General features: G+C 47.6%; 1 protein-coding gene across 2 annotated transcripts in view; it reads right to left on the minus strand.

Moving 5' to 3' along the window:
• Window positions 1–6160, minus strand: part of ABAT (4-aminobutyrate aminotransferase) — a 65817-nt gene extending 59657 nt beyond the window's left edge. The window contains exon 1 of one of the 2 annotated variants that reach the window (XM_030002429.2): window positions 6140–6160. The gene's annotated coding sequence lies outside the window, so the exon portion shown is untranslated. Of the gene's footprint in view, window positions 1–2828; window positions 2939–6139 lie in introns of those variants that run through there. The other variant, XM_030002426.1, reaches the window with a different exon arrangement.
• Between the last annotated feature and the right edge of the window lie 3168 nt (window positions 6161–9328).

Raw genomic sequence — 9328 nt, forward strand, 5'->3', positions numbered from 1 at the left:
ATCTTAATTTGTACTTGAAACAGCTACAAATTTTCAAAAGTGTTTCTGGAATGGACTCTCAATCCTAGAAGTCATAGAACAGAGCTGGGAAGCCAAGAACCAGATCCAATTTGTCTTAGACCAGCTGTGACATCTTCCTAATTCTGTGAATCCTGACATTATAATCACCGAAAGTATGAAGTTAAGCAGTAGTGGAAGTATGTGTCGTGAGGTAACTTGAGCTGCTTTAATTCAGACCCAGTGATCAGAGCACAAACCAGGAGGAACACTCTGCAGTCAGAGTAACACCTCTGAGGGCAGGAGTCGTCTCTGCCAGCACACCCAGCAGGGCTGAGATCTGTGCAGTTCTACCTAAACACACAGGCAACTATTGCTAGACTGCTGACGAATACAGCTGTGGGGTATACAAGGCATTGTACAAACTGTTCTGAACCTTCACTGTTAAGCACCGTACAAACCAGACAGGGCAAGGGGAACCACCTGGAGACCTTTAAGCGGCTGGCAGGTGCAGCAAGAACTGGTTTGGATGTATACACGTGTGGCCTGTGAGCATCTTATTTCCTCTCTGCTTCTGAAAGAATCCAGATCAGGACATTTTCCTTCTCCAATGACAGCACAGCTGCCAGCAGAACACCTACTGATTTGCTTGGTGTTTATTTGTATGCTGTGCTTGCTTACTGCCTCCTGGGCATAAATACCTAATTTTATCCACTTATTTCAGTTTACTTTGTATCTGAATGTACAAGACACCTCACTGTACAGTATGCCTCTAAGCCTGTTATTCCTCAGAAGACTAAAGGGCTGGGCTTTGGAGAAAGCAGTTCTATTGCATTTTTTTCCCCATGCATTTTACATGTGGTCAGCTTGTCTAATAACACTGTACACTTACAGGCTCAGGTCTCCATTATCTGGGGATGTCTGCATCACAGTCTTTGCACTCGAGATTGTCCAAGAGGCACAACAGTATAATGGCAGAGCACTGGCTGACTGCAGACAACAGAAGACCTGAACACCGACCCCGAGTCCAAAAGGCTACCCAGCAGGTTACTTGCAATAACAGCTTTCTTTCCCTCTATCTATCTCAGTTTTCCTATCCGTACAGTCAGCCCAGTGATGTTTTACTCATTTGTGAAGCGCTTTAAACGCTAACGATGAGAAACACTATGACATCCAGATACTACCCTTCTTTGCATATGCTGTGCTTTAGTAGTACTGAGCTACAATCCAGCATTTGAATCACTGACCTCCAAGTCTGCATATGTAACTCCAGTCAGAGAAGACAAACTGACCCCAGACCCAATTTGCCCAACACTCACAGTACTCAAGTACACAGAAAGACCAATTACAGTAAAAAAAAAAAACAAAACCAACGCAACAAGAGCTGCAAAATGTGTCCTCAATTCAATTTATAATACAAAAATCAGACTATAATAGGATTCAATAGGCAATTTCCCTACTGTAGAGCTTCCAGAAAGTAACCCTACTAGTACCCTCCTTTCATACCAGTTGGCTTTCATCCCATACTGAATTCCTTGCCTCAAATTATAGGAGCAAACACTCTTTTAAGGAGCCCACACCCATGAGCCATGCCTTTGAACTGTAGGGCAAAATCCAATTTTTGTAAGCCTGAACGTTCATTACTGATTACAAAATTACTTGGAAATCTCCCACAATAGTTCAGTTTCTTTGTATATCATTCCCTTCACTACATTTTATAAACAGAGATGGAGAATCACAGAGGCAAAAGCCAAGCTAGGCAAAGCTGTGGCTAAACAGCCACACGCTACTTTAAAGCACAAATGAAGGTAAGGGAAGTGAAGCCAGGGAGGTCTCAAGGCAAAGACTGAGGTAGCGGCTTAGGTTTTGCATCGCAAGCATTAGCTGGAGAACAGAAAACTGAAAAGAACTGGCAAATCTCAGCTGGAAGCGCATCAGTAGGCCTCCATAAACACCATTACTGAAGATTGCCACTCAGCTGGCTGCAATATATTAAGAAGGGGAGAGCCACATGCAAAGCCAACCGTGTTTTCCCCACGGTACGCATATATTTTATGTTTTCTCGTGGGTTTTGTGCCCTCGCATTCCCTGCTTTTCCCCTTTCCGCAGGTGCGTGCCAGGGTCCGGCTGCTCGTCGGACACGAGCCCTACTGACCGTGCAGCTGCGAGGGGCACAGAGCGTGACACTCGCCGCCTCCTTATGCGGCGAAACTCACGGAGAACCGCAAATCCTCCTGTTCAGGACGGTCCCCCGAGTCCACCGGGAACGACTGCCGGCTGCGCCCTGCCTGGCACTGGTGGGGCCCGGAACCGCGCTCAGGTCTGACAAAAAAAGGACTCCCCGAGGATGTCAGCACCCCGAAGGCAGACGGGAGCGGGAGCAGGGGCACCGCGGCCGCTCAGCCCGCACCTACGCGCTCGCCCAGCGGGAGCCGAGGGGAGAGGGGCCACGGCCGGATCCCCCGGGAAGCCCCCGCGTCGTCCCCTGCGGGGGACGGCGACGGAAGGACGCCTGGCGGCCTCCCGCCGCGGGAAGGGCCGCGGAGAGGGGGCGGGCGAGGGCAGCCCGCTCTCCTTCGCCACCGCACGCCGAGCGGCAGGGCGACGCGGGGCTTCCCCCGGCGAGGAGGGGCACCGCCGCCCGAGGGGATGGAGGCGGTGAGGGAGGGGTGCCGCCGGGCCGGGCCGGGCTCCCGGCCCGGCGGGGGCCCACGGGGAGTCCCGCTCGCCGGGCAGGTAGCGGGTCCCCGCGAGGGGAGCGCCGGGGAGGCGCCCCCCGCCCCGAGCGGCCAGCGTCCCGGCCGCCGGCCCCGCGCGGTTCCGCCGCTCACCGGGAGGTGCGGGGCTGCGTCTTCCCCCGGCCGCCGCGCTCCGTGGTGCCGGGCCGGGCAGGCGCCGCCGCAGGCCCCCGCGCTCGCTGCCCGCGCGGCCCCGCCGCCGCTCTCCGCCCGGCTCCGCGCGCCGCAGCCAATCGGCGCCGCCGCCGCCCGCAGCCCCGCGCCCAGCGCGGCCAATGGGGGCGCGCGGCTCGGCCCCGGGCTCGGCCCCGGCGGCGCGGGGAGGCGGGGCCGCGGCCTTGCGCTGTGGGGAGCGTCCCCGGTGCCTCCCCCCCTCCCTCCGCCGCGGAGCGACCCAGCCACCCGGGCGGAGGAGGGGCTGGGTACGCGAAGGGCCCGAGGGCCGGCCTCGCCGGCTGGAGGCACGGGGGACACCGCCTGCCCCCGAGGACGGCGGATTACTGAAGCCTCGCTGGCGGACTGAACGCACGGCTGCGGCCGGAGCCGACTTGTGGCGGCGGTGACAGCGCGCTCCGTTAGAGCGGAGATCGCCCACGCGGGCTACCTGTCACATCTGGCAGGGAAAACAAGGAAGAGGAACCGGAGTCCTGGTGCTGGCACTAGCAGCTCCTTTCCTCTTGAAACGGGAGCTGCCAGCCTGCTTCACTCGGCTCTGTGGGCCGGGATGCGTCCGAGAGAAGGGCAGGGCACCCTGTTTGCGAGTCGCGGTGGGAATCTGGGTCTGCACTATTACAGCTTCACAAAGATCTACTGCCCTTTCATTAATTCCTAGTATTTACCTGCAGCCACTTGGGACATACTTAATTCAGCAAACACAGCAGCAAGGGAAGTCATCTGGGCTTTTAACTCTGAGCAGAAATTCAAGTTAAACCTAGTGTCGATGCCAAACTCCAAATTTAAAATCCAAGTCTTCACTAATATTTAAGCCTGACCTAGAACAAACGTTTTCTTGTAGACGGGAGCGGATCGAAGCAGCTAGATGCGATGAAGCAGCTAGATGCGATGTGCATGGCAGTGACATGCCGATGGCACGTGAATCCCCCAACCCAACACCATGCACGTCCCTACCACTGAAACAGTCCAGAATGCAGATGAGATTTACGTCAGTAGCAGACCTGATGCATCAGGAAGTTTATAGCCAGGATTCAATCCTCTCTGAAGACCTCAGCAATCAATCGCCTCTCTCTGTAACGTGGGAGTGGGACTCCGCACCAACATTAAGCTTTCGCAATAGTTTCTCTATAAGCAATAACGACCTCTTCTGCTGTCACTGCTTAGTTCATCTACAGCAATGTGGTATTTGCAGACACAAAACTGCCCTTGAAACTCCCACCCAATAATAAGTATTATGTATCTCCTCTGCAACAGAAGCTATTGCAAGCACGTTGAATCCTATGTGGACTCTCATCTCACAGAATTCTAGGTCTCATTCACGGTCTTGGTTTTCTCCAAAACCTAAGACCTGGCTAGCAAAAGGCCAACAGAAGCTTCTGAAATGTACACACCTTCCTCTCCTCTCCTGTGACCAACACGCAGGCATCGTCTCCCCTTTCAGGTGACTTCACAAGAGAACTCTTGCACTGGGATTCACAACAGATGCACACTTGGTCACAAGAGAGAGGAGCTGTCAGACCCTGCTCAGCCCTCAAGTACCTCCACTGAAGGCTCCAAGGAGTATCCTGGAGCAGGTATTGTGGCAGAGCAGCTGGAGGCCACTAGACAGGAGAGCTGAACAGGACACAAGCAAGGCAGCAATCCTGCAGGCTCTGAGCTGCCAAAGCTGTTCTTTTTGCTGCAAACACCACCGATTTGCAAATGGTGTGACAGGACCCTTCTGTCTCTGCACACACCACTTGAGGCTGAGCAGTCTATACCTCTTCATTTCCACTTATCCTGGGTAGAACTCTTACATCTGTCACAGTTTATTACAATAAGAAAGATTTAATGGTCCAAAATTGCAAGAAAGGCAGCAGCTTAGCTGTTAAGAAAACCTTTTTATCAGAAAGGATAATAAAGCACTAGAGCAGATTAGTGGGAGAAATACAGGCCCTCTATCATGAGAGCCTTTAATAAGAAGACGACAAACACTCATCACAATTTTCAGATGAGTACGATTCTGCTTTGAGAGGAAAATAGAGCAGGTAATTTATTGGTGTCCCTTCTGATCAATCTACAATGTAAATCTGCTACTGATACCCTGTCAAGCAGGAAATGACTTGGGCCATTACAGAGCAGTAAACTACTTTCCTCATTGTATCTTCTAACTCACTGTTAACTTTCTTGCCTCACTCACTGTATTTATTTTTCCTCATCTTTGAGGCAGGAGTTAATGTTACTTTTTAATCATAGAATCATAGAATCATTTAGGTTGGAAAAGACCTTCAAGATCATCGAGTCCAACCATTAACCATGCCCACTAAACCATGTCCTTAAGTACCCTGTCCACTCGCTTTTTGAATATCTCCAGGCATGGTGACTCAACCACTTCCCTGGGTAGCCCATTCCAATGCTTAACAACCCTCTCAGTAAAGAAATTTTTCATAATATCTAACCTAAATCTCCCTTGCCTCAACTTGAGGCCATTTCCTCTCGTCCTATCTCCAGCCACCTGACAGAAGAGACCAGCACCCACCTCACTACAACCCCCTTTCAGGTAGCTGCAGAGAGCGATGAGGTCTCCCCTCAGCCTCCTCTTCTCTAGACTAAACAGCCCCAGCTCCCTCAGCCGCTCCTCATAAGACTTGTGCTCCAGGCCCCTCACCAACTTGGTTGCCCTTCTCTGGACACACTCCAGCAACTCAATGTCCTTCCTGGAGTGAGGGGCCCAAAACTGAACACAGTACTCAAGGTGCGGCTTCACCAGTGCTGAGTACAGGGGAAATTATTATTAATTAACATCTTGTCACTATCTGATCCACTATCAAATACACACAGTATTCAAAGGGAAAAACAGCATTTCCCAAAGAATGGAAAGATGAGCCACTTGACAAGTTCAAGGGATTACATGGTACAGTCACTTGTGCTAGCACCAAACCCCACTCACAGACTGGAAAGGCATTTTTGGATCATATACTCCCACAATAAACTGTCTTCTCCCTTTTCCAAATAACTTTATAGTTGGTGCTAGTGTATTATTTTCATTGCCTGATCAGCTCAAGTCCTAGGAGTATAAACATAAAACAAGACTCCCTTCTTTCAGAATCAGTTATAAGAAACTGGAGAGAACAAAATCCATGAAATAAGAGAATTTTTATAGTTTTATAGTGACAGTTTGCTGTCACTACCCCTATTACAAAAGAAAATCCCTCACACGAACGGAGCAGGAGCTTAGAGAATACACTCACCTTGCTGAAGAAGCTAGGGATGTTCCTTCGCATCTCCTCTTCCTGAAACCACTGGCACCGGCTTAGGCAAGCAACCTGTAAACACACACACATACATGTAGATATTATGTTACTGCATTTGGGTACTGGTATTGTTAAAAGAAAGTCCGTATGCCATCTGCTGGAAGAAACCTTCTCTGAGGCAATACGTTGTACATCTGACTGCACTCTGTGGCAGCCTAAAGAGGCAGTATTTTTCGAGATGAATCTTTACCCTGTTAATACACCAAACTTTCAGCACAGATGCACAGGACACACAGAAAGTCAGGGTCAGGAAGAGTGAAACAAAAGCAGGATGAAGTCTGTAAGAAAATAAAAGCCTTTGGACCTATGTCACATGCCAAAGCATATGAAAGCCTAGCACCAAGAAGTAGCTCATTTTCAAATCCTACTACTTGACTTGAACCTCCAAAGACTTTTTGTCTCCTTCCATCGCTTTCTTCTAGCTATGCACATGACACTGTGCTCACCTGGTGAGTCTGATGTAACTCCCTAGGTAAGTCAGCACATTAATCAATAATTTATACTTTGTCCTATGAAAAACACTGCATAATCTTCTCTTCAGAGGGTAGGGGAAAGCGAAGGGGCAGGATTTGCAACTATACACAGAATCTGAAAAGAAACAGCTTCTTTCCAGCAGCTGTGGCAGATCCCATTCAAGACTAGAACCTGATTGGTTTTGGATAACAATAATTAGTTTTTCTCTGACAATGTCTTCAAATAAATGAAAACAAGTTTCAGAATGCAGGAAGAAATGAAGAATTATTATTTGCTCTCTAACTCCATTCCTTCCCCATTTTCTGTTTCTTGCTGCATGGATCTTAACAAAACTTCCAGTCCCTAATCTTTGGGATTAATCTACAGGAAAGCTCTTTCCTGCCATCTCTATTTTTCAGGTTACAAACACCATACCCACACTCAGGAGGTGAAATGCATTTTAAAGACATGTTGCTAAGCATTAAGTGAATAATTCTCAGTTTACTTTCAGATTGAAAAATCCCTACAAGTTTATGAGGCCGGCAGCTATCCTTGACACTTCACAACAAGCGGATACACAGGAATTCAGCAGCCACTTTTCAGAAGCAGTCTTTATTTTTCTGTACCCAACACTCAGCATCAACAACTGCCTTTAAAAGCAACAGCAGCATTTGGCCTTAACACTTCTGGCAATCTGACTACAGGTAATCATGGTCTCAGGCACATGGCTGAGATAAATCAGCTTGCTAAAATGCCATGCACCGCCACATGTGTTGAGTACAGTTTCATATAACCCCAAAGTGGACACAACTATCCGTTGCCATCAGAATACTTGGTCTGCTCTGTCTTTATACCCCCAGCAACAAAACTCTACTGATGACTTTGTACTGGATCACAGGAGTCCGCTGGATTAGATCTCATTGATCCAATGGAGAAATACACTTGCAATTAGATTTCCTTGGAAATCAAAAAAAAATCTGACTCAGATTGCAAAATTGCTATAACCAACACTATTGGAGGGGGAAAATATACAACTAGAATATAAAATAAGCAGAGGGTTGAAAGCAGGACAGCTTCTACAGCAGCTGCCCATTCTTTTATCAAAAATAAAGCATAATGCAAAATGATACCCTTCACCTGTAGCCCACACAGAGAAAAACATATTATATATGCTTCAGTCATCACAGTTCAGATGGACAGACTGTGATTCAGCTACAGCACAGCAACCTGTGAACTTGACTCAGACTCTTAAGGCTCTTCAGAGATGGGCAGCTACAAGTCAGCCCAAATAAAAGGCTGCTTCTGAAAACACATTGCTCAATGCAAGAAATAGGGCAACTGTGCAGATGTAATAAAACTGAGGACTTGCTTCCTCATTCTGTCTGCAAGAATCTACCCTTTTATTTCTCCATGAGCATTATAACTTGCACCTTCATCTCCTGACAGGCCAGTACCTCTACATAAAAGGACATTAAAGAAAAAAAATATAAATACATCATGATCAAGCTTACTTGTATGCATCATCTAGACATCTGGGCTCCTGAATTTCCCCTATTGTGTTCCAGGAGTCCCCCAATTACTTCCTAAGAACTAGCCCCCAACCCCCATTACTTTCTGGGACTTTCCCATGCTGCTTCCTGACAATCCCCACACAGCTGTGTAGGACTGCACCTCCTCGAAATTCCTGGCTTTCAAGGAAGACTCCAACACTACTTTCTAGGATTTCCCTCAGTTTTGTAGGAATCCCCCTGCCCCTCTAAATCCCTCTGGGTTTCCCAGAATTCTTTGTGCTGCTTTCTAGGACCACCATGAATTGTTTCCTCCCCACCACCATTTTCAGGGAATCTCATTTTCTATCCAGGATTCCTCCCTTTTCTAAAAAGTATAGTAATCTTCTTTGCTATTTTTTTCTCTTATGCTATTTAAGGCCTCTAACAAGACATGGGTCTGTGCCTCAGAAACAGTGTAATGAATGCTCATAAAAATCATATAATGCTGCAAAAGGTCACTGGTAAAGTGCATTTAAGTCTTTCCAAAATTGACTCTAGTCACTTTTATTTTTGTGAAATAATCCATTTCATAATTTACTTTAAGCACATTGTGCTACCCCACTAGAGATAGGCCAGTATTATATTGGTTCCTTAACGAAAAATGCTTGAATCCATTGGCTTATTGATCTTGACATGACAGACAGTAGAAATCTCAAACACACAAAATTATTTCTTCAAGTTTCAAGATGTGCACCAGCATGAAAACACAAAACAAACAAACAAACCAACCCCAGAAATGCAACCGCCAGGGACGAAGTCCTTAATTCTCGGGTGAAAACAAAAAAGGACTCGAGCTAGTGGTGTATGTAGAAGTTCACGAGAACAGGCGAGTCAGTGAATAGACAATCTCATGAGATTTATCTGCTATAAAACTTTCAGATCCAATTTAAGTCCTGATCTTCTAATGAATGAAAAGTCCCTACTACACACACAAAGTTACATCCACTTCTTCCTAGAATGTTTCCTGAAAATCCAAAACTGCTGGAGGCAGCCTCCTAAAACTACTGTTAAAAAGTAGGTAATTAAACATCACTTTTTTTTCAAGACTATTTCCATGGTAACTTAATCTCTAATACACACATCTGCAAATCTAGGTGAGAAATGCAGAACTACATATTCAACC

This window comes from Aquila chrysaetos, chromosome 25 (assembly GCF_900496995.4).
Source record: "Aquila chrysaetos chrysaetos chromosome 25, bAquChr1.4, whole genome shotgun sequence".
NCBI lineage: Eukaryota > Metazoa > Chordata > Aves > Accipitriformes > Accipitridae > Aquila > Aquila chrysaetos.